We start from the raw sequence: 17,500 nt of genomic DNA, 5'->3' as shown, positions 1-17,500 counted from the left end.
ACGTGGTTTTTTTTCTATTTATCGTGATTTATATGCAAATATTTCAAAAATGAGAAAAGCTACAACCTTCAATTATTTTTTGTTGTATTCTACATGAAATTGCGCACATTTTCATATATAAAACTTTATGTAAAGGCTAATTTAAAAGGGTGCAAACATTACCACAATCGCACGTATGATTTTTTCGGAAGAGTTACCGCGCGGACGTAAAGAAAATTTAATGTTTTTCATAAATTCACCATAAATCGAAATATTGTGCTAGAGACTTCCAATTTGTTGCAAAATTAAGGTAAATGCTTGAATATTACTAGAATATAAGCGTTTTAGCTTACAATTGCGTTTTTCGACCATTTCGTTAGAGTCAAACTTGACCAAAGGTTGAAAATTTGTCACTTATCATTTTTTATATGAAAATATTTCAAAATTGATAAAAGCTACAACCATTGGTTGTTTTTAGTTGTATTGTGCATGAAATTGCGCACATTTACAGATATAAAACTTTATATAACGGCTAATTTTATAATGGTGCAAACATTACCACAATCGCATGTATAATTTTTTTCGGAAGAGTTACCACGCGAACGTAAGGAAAATGTTTTTTCATAAATTCACCATAAATCGAAATATTGTGCTAGAGACTTCCAATTAGTTGCAAAATTAAGGTAAATGATTGAATGTTACTAAAATATAAGAGTTTTAGCTTACAATTGCGTTTTTCGACCATTTCGGAAGAATCAAAGTTGACCAAAGGTTGAAATTTTGGCACTTATCGTTATTTATATGAAAATATCTCAAAACTGATAAAAGCTACAATCATGAGTATTTTTTTGTTGTATTTTACATAAAAATGCGCACTTTTCATATATTACTTCGTAACGGCTAATTTAAAATGGTACAAAAATTATGTCAAAGTGACAAAATAATTTCCGAGATGTGTCACAGATACTTTTTAGTGCGGCAAGAAAGAAATTCGCGCTTGCGTGCCTGCATAACGATTGTAAACAAAACAACACCTTGATCCGTGAACTACCAGCATCATCCAAGGCGAGTGATTCAAAAGTTTTCAGCTGGTAGGCCTATAAGTATTTTTCCGCGAATTTTTTAAAAAACTTTTTTGAGTCGACGTATGGTACGTCAATTCGGCATACGGGAGACATTTTGACTCGACGTTTAATACGTCCATTCGGCGTTTAAGGGGTAACCAAAATGAGACAGTTGCATTATAAATAAACATTTATTAAGTAACAAAAGATAATGATCCAAGTCTTACTGACTAACTTAAAAAACCCCAACAGTAAAATGTCTGAATAGTATTGGTCACCAAATGTCTATTTCCCCATCGGGACTCCCTTTCAGTCCCCCATGATCCTTTGCTAGAACCGTCTGTTTCAAAGACATCGAACACCCCATAAGTACACACAAAAGTTTAACAATCAGTGATTAAAGATTGGATATCCTTATAAAAATGTCAAATAGATAACAAGCCACTCTTTGGCTAAAACATTTCAAAACTCACCCAAGCAGCCGGAACATTTAAAGCACTGTATTATAAACTTTTTCGCTGAGCACCACGGCATCCTGCCTTTCTTCCAAAGACGCCTCTATCAAAATCCCCCATAGACTTGCGTATGAAACATTCTTAAAGGAAGAGGCGCACACGCACATACGAACGCACACTTCGTTAGCGCCTCACAATACTGGCTGCGTCCAGTTTCAAAAAGGCACTTTGAGAAGAGTTCATAAACTGTCGTAAATTGACTTGTCTAACTATGCAGTTTTATGTCATGCCACCAACATAAACCATTGGTCAGCTTTCTCGGGTCGTTGCTTCTCCACATTCCAATAGGTTACAGCGAACATATTGGCAATATATTATTAATCAAAAACCTAGGCCTTACTATATATATTTTGTATATATATATATATATATATATATATATATATGATATATTATATATATATATATATATTATATAACATATTCTATATATATATAATATATAGTATATATATATATGATATAATATATATATATAGATATATATATATATATATATATATATATATATAATATATATCTATATATAAATATATATATACACATACATATATATATATATATATATATATATATATATATATATATATATATATATCTATATATATATATATATATATATATATAATATTATAATATATCTCTATATATCTATATATATATATATATATATATATAGTATATATATATATATATATATATATATATATATATATATATAGTATATATATATATATATATATATATATATATATATTATATATTTATATATATATATATATATATATCTATATATATAGTATATATATATAGATATATATATATATATATATATTATGATATATATATTATATATATATATATATAATATATATATATAGTATATAATATATATATATATATATATATATAGATATCTATATATATATATATATAGTATATATATATATACTATATATATATATATATATAATATATATATATATATATATATATATATATAAGTATATATATATATAGGTATTATATATATATATATTTATATCTTAATATATATATATATATATATATATATATATATAATATATATATATATACTATATATATATATATATATATATCTATATATATATATATATATATATATATATATATATATATATATATATATATATATATATATATATATATATATATACTATATATATATAGATATATATATATATATATATATATATATTATATATACTATAATATATATATATCTATATTTTTTTTAAAAAAATATATATATATATATATATATATATATCTATATATATTTATATATATATATCTATATTATATATATATATATATATATATATATATATATATTATATATATATCATATCACTTTCCGTGATTCATTTATACATATATCGAGATACAAGTCCTATTATCTAATTGCTCTACCTCGGAATTAATATATTTTATATATGCTTTAACCGAAGGGGAATTTTTCTCGATATATATTTGCCTGGACCAGGGCGCGGAACCTATGATTTTTTTTTTTTTTCTTTCAAACCCAGGACTCCGTGAGGCTTTTCCTACTACACCACCGCGAGCGGTTAAAGTCAGGGTACCGCCTCTCACCCTCATATACCTTTCGCGGGGGCGCAGGTAATTAGTTGGTTTGGAGGCAATCATCCACCCACCTCACTCCGGTAGTGTTTGTAGTGCCTTTTGACAGCAGTAGCCAATCATAAGTCATATCACTTTCCGTGATTCATATACATATATCGAGCTACATGTCCTTTAATATCTAATTCGCTCTTACCTCGGAATTAATAATAAATTTTTCATATATGCTTAACCGAAGGGGAATTTTTTCTCGATAATAGATTTGCCTGGACCAGGGCGCGAACCTATGGATCCTTTCAAACCCAGGAACGTCAGTGAAGCTTTTCCTACGACACCACCGCGAGAGGTTAAAAGTTCATGTCGCCTCTCACCCTCATATACCTTTCGCGCGCAGGTAATTGTTGGTGGAGACAACACCAACCCCAATTCGACTCCGTTAGTTGTTTGTAGTTGGCTTTGACAGGCACGTAGCAATCTATAAGTCATATCCCACATCGTTGATTCATATACATAATCCGAGGCTACCAATGTCCTTTAATACTAATTGCTTCTATTTCCCGGAATTAATTATTATTTTCATATATGCTTAACCGAAGTGGATTTTTCTCGTAAATAGATTTGCCTGGGACAGGGCGCGAAACCTATTGATTCCTTTCAAACCAAGGAACGTCAGTGAAGTTTTTCCTACTACACCACCGCGATGAGGTAAAAGTCATGTGCCTCTCACCCTCATAACTTTGCGCCGAGGTATTAGTGGATTTGGAGAAAACTTCAAACCCACGACTCGGTGGGTTTGTAGTGTTTTGACAGCACGTAAGCCAAATCTATAGTCATAATAGGTGTAGTAGGAAAAGCTTCTGACGTTCCTGGGTTTGAAAGGATCCATAGGTTCGCGCCCTGGTCCAGGCCAAATACTCTATTATCGAGAAAAAATTCCCCTTCGGTTAAGCATATATGAAAATAATATTAATTCCGAGGTAGAGCGAATTAGATATTAAAGGACATTGTAGCTCGATATATGGTATATGAATCACGGAAATGTGATATGACTTATAGATTGGCTACGTGCTGTCAAAAGCACTACAAACACTACCGGAGTCGAGGTGGGTTGAGGTTGTCTCCAAACCAACTAATTACCTACGTGCGAATGGTATATGAGGGTGAGAGGCGACATGAACTTTAACTCGCGCGGTGGTGTAGTAGGAAAAGCTTCACTGACGTTCCTGGGTTTGAAAGGATCATAGGTTCGCGCCCTGGTCCAGGCAAATCTATTATCGAGAAAAAATTCCCCTTCGGTTAAGCATATATGAAAATATATATTAATTCCGAGGTAGAGCGAATTAGATATTAAAGGACATTGTAGCTCGATATATGTATATGAATCACGGAAATGTGATATGACTTATAGATTGGCTACTTTGCTGTCAAAAGCACTACAAACATACCGGAGTCGAGGTGGGGTTGATGTTGCTCCAAACCAACTAATTACCTGCGCGCGAAAGGTTATAGAGGGTGAGAGGGCGACATGAACTTTTAACCTCTCTGCGGTGGTGTAGTAGGAAAAGCTTCACTGACGTTCCTGGGTTTGAAAGGATCCATAGGTTCGCGCCCTGGTCCAGGCAAATCTATTATCGAGGAAAAATTCCCTTCGGTTAAGCATATATGAAAATATATCAATTCCGAGGTAGAGCGAATTAGATATTAAAGGACATTGTAGCTCGATATATGTATGAATCACGGAAATGTGATATGACTTATAGATTGGCTACGTGCTGTCAAAAGCACTACAAACACTACCGGAGTCGAGGGTGGGTTGATGTTGTCTCCAAACCAACTAATTACCTGCGCGCGAAAGGTATATGAGGGTGAGAGGCGACATGAACTTTTAACCTCTCGCGGTGGTGTAGTAGGAAAAGCTTCACTGACGTTCCTGGTTTTGAAAAGGATCCATAGGTTCGCGCCCTGGTCCAGGCAAATCTATTATCGAGAAAAAATTAACCCCTTCGGTTAAGCATATATGAAAATATATTAATTCCGAGGTAGAGCGAATTAGATATTAAAGGACATTGTAGCTCGATATATATATATATATATATATATTATATATATGCAGGAAGGTTGGGGCATCTGGAACGCCGTAGATTTAATATAAATAGGATGGAGAAAAGCCATAAGTACAAACAAAAGTTTAACAATCAGTGATTAAAGATTGGATATCCTTATATAAATGTCAAATAGATAACAAGCCACTCTTTGGTTAAGACATTTCAAAACTCACCCAAGCAGCTGGAACATTTAAAGCACTATATTATAAACATTTTCGCTGAGCACCACGGCATCCTGCCTTTCTTCCAAAAAACGCCTCTATCAAAATCCCCCATAGACTTGCGTATGAAACATTTTTAAAGGAAGAGGCGCACACGCACATACGAACGACACTTCGTTAGCGCCTCACAATACTGGCTGCATCCAGTTTCACAAAGGCACTTTGAGAAGAGTTCATAAACTGTCGTACATTGACTTGTCTAAGTATGCAGTTTTATGTCACGCCACCCACAGAAACCATTGGTCAGCTTTCTCGGGTCGTTGCTTTTCCACATTCCAATAGGTTACAGCGAACATATTGGCAATATATTATTAATCAAAACCCTAGGCCTTACATATATATATATATATATTATATATATATATATATATATATATATATATATATATATATATATATATGATAGATATATATATATATATATATATATATATATATATATATATATATATATATATATGATATAAATATATAGTATTATATATATATATATACATATATATATATATATATATATATATATATATATATAGATAATATATATAATATATAGATATATATATATATAGTATAGATAGATATATATATAGTATATATATATATATATATATATATATTATATATATATATATATATATATATATATATAATACATATATATATATATATATATATATTATATATATATATATATATATATATATATATATATATATATATATATATATATACATATATAGCTATATAGTAGAGATATATATATATATATATATATATATATATAGATATATATATTATATATATATATATATATATATATATATATATATATATATATATATATATATATATATATATATAATATATATATATATATATATATAGATATATATATATATATATATATATATATATATGATATATATATATATATTTCATATATACTATATATATATATATATATATATATATATATATATAATATATATATATATATATATATATATATATAGTATGTATATATATATATAATATATATATATATATATATATATATATATTATATATATATATATATATATATATATATATATATGCAGGAAGGTTGGGGCATCTGGAACGCCGTAGATTTAATATAAAAAGGATGGAGAAAAGCCAGCGTAGCATCATACATGTATTTTCCAAATTTTCGAGACTTTGGGTCTCTTCATCAGGGCTGTAAAATATACAAAATATACAAATTAAAAAAAAGACTCAGTATTAATTAATATTAATAAAAATGGAACAACATAAATGTTAAATATGATAATTTAAAAAATGAAGAAAATGTATAAAAAATTTAAAAGTGAAGAATGCTTCAGTTGGTATGGAGTTAAAAAACTGAGTGACGTTGTCTGGTTTGGAAAGGAGGACGTCAATTATGCTATATATAGAACTGTGGAAGAAGCTGTTTGATTGTTAACGACTCCAAAACTGAGAGAGAATAGTCATTGGGCGCTTGGGTGACAATGCGAAAATCCTTATATGAAAATGATGTTTTACATATATTACAATGTTCTCGTATGTTAGAAAATTCTTTCGTTTTCAAAGTACATCCCGCACGGTGACTGACTCCGAGATGAGAATCGATTCTGACTTTGAGCCGTCTTTTGGTGGCTCCCACGTATTTCCCGATCTTACATTTCGGGCAAGTAAAGCAATATACCACCAAAGACCGCATCAAAGCCGGAAGTTTATCTTTGTGGGAGAACAAAGAACCCAGAGTTTTAGGATTTTTTGATGGTGTTTCGATGGGGTCGTCACTTGGCCCATAAAGGCTAACGCCTTTATGTGCTCTTTTGAGGAACAAATGCTGGATGGGTGTCCCTTATCATATCGCCCTCTCTTTTATATGCGATATGTGGATGACACTATTGCTCTATTTAAGTCCCGAGAAGCAGCTGAAGCTTTCTTGGAATATATCAGTGGCCTACATCCTAATATAAATTTTTCAGTTGAGCATGAACAAGACAACCAACTCGCTTTTTTAGATGTTTTAATTACTAGGACAGAACATGGTTTTAATACGAGCGTCTTTAGAAAAACGACGTTCACAGGTCAACGTACTAACTTCTATAGCAGTTGTTCCATAACATTTAAATTAAATAGTATTTCCTCGCTATTACACCGTGCTTATACGTTATCTTCCAGCTGGCATAACTTCCATAGCGAAATCCGATTTTTACTTCAGTTTTTTAAAAAACAATTCGTATCCTCCAGCCTTATTCTTGAAATATGTCAATAACTTTTTAAATGATAAATTTCAGCCACGTCAACTTGTACCGAACGTGCCTAAATTATTAATATATGCCTCTATACCTTTCATTCAGTCCAACGCACTTAAGGTGCAAATACAAAAAAATCATTCAGAAAACTTTTCCGGCTGTGAATCTTAAGTTGATAGCAAAAAATCCTAAAACTCTGGGTTCTTTGTTCTCCCACAAAGATAAACTTCCGGCTTTGATGCGGTCTTTGGTGGTATATTGCTTTACTTGCCCGAAATGTAAGATCGGGAAATACGTGGGAGCCACCAAAAGACGGCTCAAAGTCAGAATCGATTCTCATCTCGGAGTCAGTCACCGTGCGGGATGTACTTTGAAAACGAAAGAATTTTCTAACATACGAGAACATTGTAATATATGTAAAACATCATTTTCATATAAGGATTTTCGCATTGTCACCCAAGCGCCCAATGACTATTCTCTCTCAGTTTTGGAGTCGTTAACAATCAAACAGCTTGTGCCCCCATTAAATGGTCAGACTTCTTCCACAGTTCTATATATAGCATAGTTGACGTCCTCCTTTCCAAACCAGACAACGTCACTCAGTTTTTTTTAACTCTATAGAGACAGGTACTAACTTAAGCATTCTTCACTTTTTAATTTTTTATATATTTTTTCGTTAATTTTTTAAATTATTATATTTAACTTTTATGTTGTTCCATTTTTATTAATAGTAATACTGAGTCTTTTTTAATTTGTATATTTTGTATATTTTACAGCCCTGATGATGAGACCCAAAGTCTCGAAAATTTGGAAAATACATATATATGAGAGAGAGAGAGAGAGAGAGAGACGAGAGATTGAGAGAGATGAGAGAGAGAGAGAGAGATAGAGATAGAGATAGAGATAGAGATATAGATATATATATATATATATATAATATATATATATATATATATATATATATATATATATATATATATATATATATATATATTATATATATATATATATATATATATATATATATATATATATATATATATATATATATATATATATAGGTATATCATATAAATATCCTCTGTAACTTTTCGCAATGAATAATCATAAGGAAACCTTAATTTTTACAGCAATTTTCTTTTTTAAGTTGCTAATGAAACAGAGTCGAACAAGCGAACATTAGGCGGCTCAGGTCTGTTAATCTTAAGGAAACCACAGAAACTGGAGCCCTGGACTGTTTTTTAAGGCATTTGGATTGCAACAGATTCTTCGTATTTGGTTAATTCTGCAAGCCACTTCCAGTTTGAGCCTGTCTCCCTAATTAGTCTCCAGGCAAAACCCGCGACAGTGGGTCGAGGTTATAGTGTTTCGTAGCTTCGATTAAGAGTTGCAGTTCCTCTTGCGTTTTACTGATAGCTTGGCTTGATGAAAGAGGGCAAAGGAAATTATTCAGAATAATTTTAGTTAAGACTTAACGGGAAAAGGTGGATTAATAGTCATTTATTCCAAAGTTTTTACTGGATAGTTAGGATATGACGTTTGGATAATTATCACAAAAAGAATTTACTTTTAAATACAAAGCAAAAACTCTTGCGAACATAAAGAGAGCTATATATCAAAATTACGCTAAATTCATGTTTAATGTAAGCTAGAAAGGTTTTAATGAGAAAATGTTAAATGAATCCCAACATATTTGTGTGTGCATTAAGCTACATATATACTGTAGTATCCAATTCGCTCTACCTCGGAATTGATATATTTTCATATATGTTAACCAAACGTAAATTTTTTCGTTGGTAATAATTTCGTCCTCTCGTGGATTCGGACCAGAGGACAGGGGAGAAATCAGGACTTCAGTGACGTTACAGAAGTCCTGATTTCTCCTCTCTCCGCTGGTTCGAATTCACGCGAGGACAAAATTATTACCAGCTAAAAATTTCACCTTTGGTTAACATATATAAAAATAAACTAACTCCGAGGCAGAGCGAATTGGATATTAAAGGACATTTGTAGCTTAATGCATGTATCTGAATCACGGTGACGCAATAAGAATTCATATTTAAGAATCTATATAATGTTCTTAATATACTGTACATTTCTTAATATTCTGATTGAAATATTTAAGTTCAGAATATCTCTGATATGCAACCGTTGGATCGTTTAATTGAAATGCGTCTAATTACATTTATCATAATTTATAGCCAGGAAATAATCTCAAATGAAATTTGGTATGAGATTTATAGTATTTCCGTTCCCTTGATAAATCTTGACCAACGATATCAATACAAATTCCCATCTTATCGGTTGAGAATATTAACAAAAAAAAAAAATTATTTTTACTCTATTTACAAGACACATCATTTATTAAATTTATACGGACTTTAGCTATCACGTGACTTATGCTATCACGTGACATTTGCATTAAAGCAAATGTTGTTCGTGATATTTTTAAATAACCATGGAAACTGGTAAACCCAAAATCATAAATATATTTGAGAAAAAAAAAAAACATCTCTTATATGTCATATTTAGAGGATTTCACGACTGGAATCAGTACCTACAACGTGAAAACCAAGCTTCCAAAGAATATGGAGCTCATTGGGAAGAACTAAGGAGAACTAACGGAAACACTGAAAGAGACCCCACTTATTAAAAAAAAACAAAATAAAAAATTAATTAATGAATAGAAAAACAAATAAATTTGTATTAAGATTCAAGAACAACAGTATTAGGGTGGTAATGCATTGCATTTCCGCTTAAACTTCTGAAGTTCCAACTGCACGATATCCTCTGGGCGGCTGTTCCACACTCCAACTGTGTGAGGAATAAAGGATCTCTGGAACGGAGAATTTTGACAAGGAGACACATTTACTGTATAATGGTGTTGTTGTTCAGTTAATCTGGTTGCTCTCGACAGATAAATGGTTAAGAGGGACCAATTGTGAATGTGAAAGACCTCTGTTGAAATACAACTTATGAAAAAGTGACAAAGAAGAGACCAAACTTCGATGGCTCAAATCATAACTGCTACCATTAAGAAACAGAGACCCACCATCACGAACCACACTATCTAAAAGAGATGCGCATCTGTCAGAAGCAGACATCCACACCGAAGAACAGTATTCTAGTAAAGGAACTACAAATTGCCTAAAGCATGTTGCATTGATTTTATCACTGTTATAAATATATGAGGCCTTACAACCAATACCTAACTTTCTTACAGCATTTGATGAAACTTTCATCCCGTGTTTATCAAAAGTTAGATGTGAGTCCAAAAATTACACAAAAAATACTTAAAGCTCCAGACTCGTTCAGCAAGTTCCACACCGGAAGGGGATGATAGGGTGAAAAATCTGTACGAAACTTGCTAATCAACAGCGTTTTCGCTTTACTGGAGTTCTGTCTCATACCCCACTGAACCGTTCCATGTCCTGATTACAGATGAGAGCAGCTTCATTTTTCATAAATGAACTAGTATATCCTTTTCTCTATGGCTAGTAACCAGTCTACCATCATCTATTAGGAAGGTGGAACAGAAGATGGGCATGACCCAAAAATAGATGATGCTGATTTAGTCCACCACAGGTGAGGCTAAGTTATTCCTTCAAGCTTCCTCTTCAAGGAATAATTCTAATTTCTCTTGGCTGTATGGTAAGTTCTATTTGCAGCACGTGAAATCTCTGCAAATATGGTGTAATATTTTGTTTGAGCAATTTTGTCTCCATGAAGTGGTAGACTCTCATCTACATGTATCATCAAGCTATGGCTAGTCATTTGTCCTAAATTTGATTATCTTTCTTGGGACATACTTTATTAAACTAGTCATCAGCATTTCATTTAGCTTCCTCTTTGGATCAGGATCTGATATAGGATCTGAAAAATTAAGTGCCTGACAAGCTTCAGTAAGGCAATACCAATTGGCTCTGGATTTCAGCCAGACAGTTCTTTTAATGGTGGAATTAGCTACATACTGATTGACAGATATGTCCATTTCAATGGTGCGATAGTCAGAAGTGCCTAAATGTTCACAGAACTAGATCTTCACAATAGCTGTAACATCTGTGAGCATGAGGTCTAATGTATGACCAACAATATGTGTGGGTTCCTCAATTAGCTGAATTACCTGGACAAAATCGGAATTCAAGAGTAGACCTGCCAAGTTGATCTGTGGAATTTGAATTTAGCCACTCACTGTGCTTTGCATTACAGACTCCACAAATAAAGAATAAAGCTTTTGAATCCTGTGACAGTCATATATAGAATTGTTAATATTTTGGTTGTGGTAAACAGCAAATATGTAAACATAGAATTTACTGCAAATTTCAAAAAGAAGAAGTTCATGGCTACTATACTCCACATTTTATTAACGATAAATAGGTTGTTCAGACTTCGTGTATACAGCCATACCTTGCATATGTGGGATGTTACAATGATAAATAAAATCAGGGCCATCAACCCCTGGGATCAATAACGCAACCTTTGATCTTGATGGTCATGGAAGTAAAGGAGTCCAATTCATCCTTGAAACTTTTTTCGAATCTGGCTATGTTGTTGAAGAGAACAGTCTGGGCACTTTCTTCCTCTCTTATAAGCATTGGAGCACTATTTGTGGGGTGTTTTTTGCTGCATATATCACACCTCTCCTTAGCTGTGAAGCAGATGTTATGGTATCCAAATCTCTGGTACTTGTAGCATAGTAGTGGCTCAGGATGAAGGGAAATTTGCATTAAAATCCTGAAAGGTGGCAACGATTTTTCTTGTGCGATTCCCTGACTTCCCAATAGAATCTCAGAGCAACAATAGAATACGGTCCAAAGGCATGGTAGTTGGGCAATGGCATACAACCACTTTCCTAACTCCCTCGGATGGATCTAGTAGTTGGAAGTCTGTGTTGGCTCGTAGAAAGTCCGCTGTTTCTTTTGTCTTTCGTGTGATGATCATGTCAGTGGCCAGGTTAGGTTTCACTGAGATGTTTAGCTGTAGGTTTTGTTTCTCCAACTCTGCTACTACTGCCTAGGTCGGTCAACTCTCCTTGTGCAGACACATTTTAGAAGGGGTTGCAAGAGGCTGATTGCAGGTGAAGTAGTTGGGTGGGGGCTTTCTTAATTTTGGTTTAGCATCCTCTTCATTGCTTTCTTGGTTTTGCAATAAGTTCCCCATCCCTCGGCGTTGATCTCATGCTCAGTGATAGGAGGAAATGATATCATTGGGTTGTCATCTCTCCAGGATGTGTCATTCTCTAACTCGACAGCAGTAGCGCTTGACGGCTCAGGGTTTTTCTCAGTTGATCTTTGGAGAGAACCTCTCTGAGGCTGTTTATTCATCGTCAGACATCTCCTGGCATTAAATTAGGTTCTTCATCGGGAAGAGATAGCTGTTGTTAGGGCCGATGAACTGCTTTTCCACTCAGCATAATACAGGTATAATGGGTCATCCTTCTACAGGCGGAAAAGACACGTTCTGGAAGCCATGATCGGGAGTGACCAGTTACTGACCTGCAGTAAACTGGTCTGGTCCACAAGGTGGGAACGGCACACCTTGTAAGGCAAAAGAAAAGATGACATTTTTACCTCTCGCTAATTACATTGGGAACCTGATCTGTGATCTGTGATATATATATATATATATATATATATATATATATATATATATATATATAGTATATATATATATATATATATATATATATATATATATATATATATATATATATATATATATATATGCATGCTTATATGCATTAGGTACATTTATTACAGACAGATAGAGAAACCAGTCATAACTACCTGAAATTTCAGGCGGATATCAAAATGCAATTATGGACACTTGATCCCCCTAGGGGCTGGTACTGAACATTGACTCACCTACACTGTTTCGTCGTGTTTAGTACTAGGCCCCGCGGGATCAAATGTATTTCTCCGCATTTAGTACTAGTCCCTGGGGGATCAAATATCCCTAATTGCATTTCCTCATCTGCCAGAAATTTCAGGCAGTTCGTGAAATGCCTGGTTTCACTATATAGCTGTAATATATATACCATAGTAGGATTCTCAAAATAATTTCATCTCGCTCTCTCTCTTTCTCTCCCTCTCTCTTCTAGTTACTACATTTGCACTATTGCATATGACATTTTCTCTTTGCAGTGTTCATTCATGCAATTTTTACCATGGCATTTTCAATACTGGAGGGCGAAGCACTTATTCCAATCCATGAGAGTGAATACGCTTTGCCAATCGAAATTTTTATCAATTTCACACACATACACACAGGCACATAGACACAGACCTTACGCTCATTTTAAAAGACAAAGGAATGGCAGAGTTGTGTGATATATCAATGGAAAAGATTAGACATAAGTGTATATTAGAGTCAAAATGCATTAGTAAAAAATATTAACATTACTTTTGCTTACAAAAATAAAAGTTGTAATAAAAAGCATTGTCGATATTTTCATGTAATGTTATCTCTGATTAGATGATAATTTATTCTCAGTATTTCAATATGTATATTATAAAGAATTAAGTAGTGTCTGATTAAAAACTGTGCTCATATTAAATCTAGAAAATATACGAATATTATCTATGGAATATTGTTGTGCATTCCTAAAATCTGTTATATCTTTTGTTCATCTTTTGTTCATTTGGTAAGGAAAAGAATAATCATTCTGGTTTTCAGAATAGAAATGATTGTATAGCCTCACCATCCTTATCAATGCTAAAAAGAAGGGGTTGTGGGGGGTTGGGGGGCTTAATAATGTCAGTGTGGCTCAGTTGAAGCTACTGCACCTGTGGTCACTTTTCAAAGTAGATTTACAGTTCCAGTGATTTGCATTTCATTCAAAAGCAGATAACTATTTAGCAATTTTGGGATTGGCAAAATAATTTGCGTGTAAAAGGGTAAATCAGAAATGAATTTCGACCAAAATGTTAAGCACCAGTTTGTGGCTTTGAGAAAACTCTCTCTCTCTCTTTCTCTCTCTCTCTCTCTCTCTCTTTAGAGCGCCAATGTAATAGTGTATATATCAACACACGTCACAGAGTACTTCATGTGCCCTGTCTGCTTGAATTTTTTTATTTCTTTTATCAAAAGATTTTCAACGTTATTTTTGTAAAACGACAAAAGTAAATAATAAACTGTAAAACAAACAGAAAGTAATTTTTAAAAGACTAAGTAGTTCCATAAGAAAGTGACGTATTGTACAAGAGCCAAATGCAAAAGTTTGATTTTCGTGCATTAATCATGCAAATTTCTTTGGCCATTTTAATAAGATACAGTAGACATGGCTATAATGATTTCAGTCTCCGTAAAAATAGCAGGTATAAGAAATCATATTATCCTTTAAGATTAAATGTAGCATAAGTAACTCTGTAAGAACAATCCAGGGGAAAAATAGTATATACTATAATGATATAGGATACCTCTTCTAAAAGACCAAAGTGGAAAGTACAGAAAATAATGACTATATATACAAAAGTTGAGGATATATTCATTACCATAAAAATCCATTCGAAACACGGACTGACATTAACTTATACATATTCATAAATTAATGTTGGATAACCTGTAATTTAACAAGAACAGGATTACTTTTATACATAGATTTTAAGCCCTATTCGAAAATTTTTATATAACTTTGCATATCAAAAACAACAACAATGCAATACACATCTAAGCCCCGAACTTCTTTTTAGAAAGTCAAAGAAGCGAAAGCTAAAACGTCGAGTCTTGTTCTCTAAAGAAAAAATCAGTATATTGACCCTTCCTTTGAAAGTCAGTGGCCCATAGATAAGTCTTCTGTTCCATATGTTTTTAATCATTAAGGAAAAGCTGCACTCATTTCTTTTCTTTGAGTTTATAGCTGGCATCGAATATTACACATATATACGTATATATGGTTTATATATATATATATATATATATATATATATATATATATATATATATATATATACACATATATATATATACACATACATGTGTGAGATATATATCATATATTTATATATATATATATATATATATACATATAGAGATTATATATATGGTATGTATGTATTATTGTTATAAATAATCATACCACCAAGCTCAAATAACTAATAATTTATCGATTTTAATTAAAAATCCATAAGCAGTAGCCACTCAAGTCCCCTTCCACTACCTCTGTGACTCACAGCCGCTCTTTTCAATCGACAGCTGTTGGCTATTGCTTCCACAGGCACCTACCTACCTGAAAGGCAGAGGGTTAAGCAGCCGCCATCTTGGCCACATGGAACAATACTGATCCGGGAACTGAGAAGGGAAAGAGCTCGGATGCACACCTGGTTTCTACCTGGCTGAGTTAATAAAAGGGACTGCAATGGAAGGAACTTTCTGAGACGATCGCCCAACATCCCAGGGATCACTTGTCTAACCTGGCAATATGAAAATATATGTAACTGAGCTAAACCTCTGAGTTTACCTAAATTCCTTTATTCTGAAGTCACCCCTAAGCCATTATTTTTCATTTTTTTTCTTTATGTTATTGTTCCTATAGGTAATTTAGCCTTTAAATAATCACATCTCAGATCCTTTGCAATTGCATATAAACCACCAACGTAACTTATATATATATATATATATGTATATATATATATATATATATATATATATATATATATATGATATATATATATATAATATATACATACAATATATATATATATATATATATATATATATATATATATATATATATAGTAAGGTTTTACTATATTCTTGTTGTTTGTATATGTAATAGCGTGGTATGGCTTGTTACATTGTTTTACCCGCCCTCCTGTGTTTTTGTTTTAATAAAGAGAGGTTACGTTTACCGCCTGGTATTTTTCAGCACATCATCCTGTCCAGATCTCGACAGCAGCAGGTATTAGTTACATGCTGGTCAAGGATGAAAACACCAGTTGGTTCTTCAGCGGTTCGGAGCATTTGCTTGGCGTAGCAGTGTCTGCTACCAGTTGGAATCCTCTGATGAAGGATGGATGGTGGCTGAATCATGGTTATCAGTGGAGTTCCTAATGTGATAGCAGTAAGACTGCTGTGATGTTCATCTGGTTGGTGCATCTCTGATTGTGATATAGTCTTAGAGTTCTTGAGGGGATTCATCCTTTATCAGTTGAGATTATGAGTGTGAAGGCTATTGCTTATTTTTATGTTATGTTACAAATTTCATTTATTTGCCGTTCCTAGACGTATTAATCATAAAAGATCAGAATTGAGAGGCGTTCACAGTATACAAGAAACCAACTTTTGCTGTTTCATATATACATTTCCTAAGTTACCACGATGTATCCGTAAAGATCATAGTCAGTTGCAACTTATTCTTCAGGGGGCTTAGAATATGCTCGAATGGGTACGTAGATAAAGAATTCAACACGATCCGCCAACACCGAATGCAACTGCTTTACCCACCATACATTATCGAGAAGGCTATAAATGAAACGAATACAATATACTATAGAGGTCTCACTCAGTAGACAAATAGACTTCAGCATTAAAATAAAACTTCCATACGATGAAAACATCCAAAAAGACACGGAACACCTATGGTCTAATCATTCTTTTATTTTCCATTATCCCAAATCTATCGGGAGTTCGCTCATTAATGTATACCCAAATAAAAGAGGAGAAAGTGGAGTTTACAAGATACCGTGTGGCAATTGTAATGAGATTTACGTTGGGGAAACCAGTAGATCC

This window comes from Macrobrachium nipponense, chromosome 38 (genome assembly GCF_015104395.2).
Source record: "Macrobrachium nipponense isolate FS-2020 chromosome 38, ASM1510439v2, whole genome shotgun sequence".
Lineage (NCBI taxonomy): Eukaryota > Metazoa > Arthropoda > Malacostraca > Decapoda > Palaemonidae > Macrobrachium > Macrobrachium nipponense.
This window is presented reverse-complemented; position numbering follows the sequence as displayed.